We start from the raw sequence: 2,440 nt of genomic DNA on the forward strand, positions 1-2,440 counted from the left end.
AGAAGATCAAGAGACAGCCACTCACTGTAGACAGGACCATAAGTGACAGTCACTCACATTAAACAGGACCACAAGAAACAGCCACTCACATTAAACAGGACCACAAGAAACAGTCACTCACTGTAGACAGGACCATAAGTGACAGTCACTCACATTAAACAGGACCACAAGAAACAGTCACTCACATTAAACAGGACCACAAGAAACAGTCACTCACATTAAACAGGACCACAAGAAACAGTCACTCACATTAAACAGGACCATAAGTGACAGTCACTCACATTAAACAGGACCACAAGAAACAGTCACTCACATTAAACAGGACCACAAGAAACAGTCACTTACATTAAACAGGACCACAAGAAACAGCCACTCACATTAAACAGGACCACAAGAAACAGCCACTCACTGTAAACAGGACCACAAGAAACAGCCACTCGCTGTAGACAGGACCACAAGAAACAGCCACTCGCTGTAGACAGGACCACAAGAAACAGCCACTCACTGTAAACAGGACCACAAGAAACAGTCACTCACTGTAGACAGGACCACAAGAAACAGTCACTCACATTAAACAGGACCACAAGAAACAGCCACTCGCTGTAGACAGGACCACAAGAAACAGCCACTCACTGTAGACAGGACCACAAGAAACAGCCACTCGCTGTAAACAGGACCACAAGAAACAGTCACTCACATTAAACAGGACCACAAGAAACAGCCACTCGCTGTAGACAGGACCACAAGAAACAGCCACTCACTGTAAACAGGACCACAAGAAACAGTCACTCACTGTAGACAGGACCACAAGAAACAGTCACTCACATTAAACAGGACCACAAGAAACAGTCACTCACATTAAACAGGACCACAAGAAACAGCCACTCACTGTAGACAGGACCACAAGAAACAGTCACTCACATTAAACAGGACCACAAGAAACAGTCACTCACATTAAACAGGACCACAAGAAACAGTCACTCACATTAAACAGGACCACAAGAAACAGTCACTCACATTAAACAGGACCACAAGAAACAGCCACTCACATTAAACAGGACCACAAGAAACAGTCACTCACTGTAAACAGGACCACAAGAAACAGTCACTCGCTGTAGACAGGACCACAAGAAACAGCCACTCACATTAAACAGGACCACAAGAAACAGCCACTCACTGTAAACAGGACCACAAGAAACAGCCACTCGCTGTAGACAGGACCACAAGAAACAGCCACTCACATTAAACAGGACCACAAGAAACAGCCACTCACTGTAAACAGGACCACAAGAAACAGTCACTCGCTGTAGACAGGACCACAAGAAACAGCCACTCACATTAAACAGGACCACAAGAAACAGCCACTCACTGTAAACAGGACCACAAGAAACAGCCACTCACTGTAAACAGGACCACAAGAAACAGTCACTCGCTGTAAACAGGACCACAAGAAACAGCCACTCACTGTAGACAGGACCACAAGAAACAGCCACTCACTGTAAACAGGACCACAAGAAACAGTCACTCGCTGTAGACAGGACCACAAGAAACAGCCACTCGCTGTAGACAGGACCACAAGAAACAGCCACTCACTGTAGACAGGACCACAAGAAACAGCCACTCACTGTAGACAGGACCACAAGAAACAGCCACTCACTGTAGACAGGACCACAAGAAACAGCCACTCACTGTAGACAGGACCACAAGAAACAGCCACTCACTGTAGACAGGACCACAAGAAACAGCCACTCGCTGTAGACAGGACCACTGGACGACTTTAATCAACTTTCTATGAGAGTGATGACTTGCGAGTCCCTGCGAGTGACCTTAAATGTTGCTCCTGGTTAATATAGTGACCTTACATGGGACCTCCTAGCAGCTACTGTGACCTACATGTTCTCCTAGCTGGTATAGTGACATTACTTGGCCCTCCTAGCAGCTACTGTGACCTACATGTTCTCCTAGCTGGTATAGTGACCTTACATGGGACCTCCTAGCAGCTACTGTGACCTACATGTTCTCCTAGCTGGTATAGTGACATTACTTGGCCCTCCTAGCAGCTACTGTGACCTACATGTTCTCCTAGCTGGTATAGTGACATTACTTGGCCCTCCTGGCTGGTATAATGACCTATATGCTCCTCCTAGCTGGTATAGTGACATTACTTGGCCCTCCTTGCTGGTATAATGACCTATATGCTCCTCCTAGCTGGTATAGTGACATTACTTGGCCCTCCTGGCAGATACAATGACCTCTATGCTCCTCCTAGCTGGTATAGTGACATTATTGGCCCTCCTGGCAGATACAATGACCTATATGCTCCTCCTAGCTGGTATAGTGACATTATTGGCCCTCCTGGCATATACAATGACCTATATGCTCCTCCTAGCTGGTATAGTGACATTATTGGCCCTCCTGGAATATACAATGACCTATATGC

This window comes from Procambarus clarkii, chromosome 5 (genome assembly GCF_040958095.1).
Source record: "Procambarus clarkii isolate CNS0578487 chromosome 5, FALCON_Pclarkii_2.0, whole genome shotgun sequence".
Lineage (NCBI taxonomy): Eukaryota > Metazoa > Arthropoda > Malacostraca > Decapoda > Cambaridae > Procambarus > Procambarus clarkii.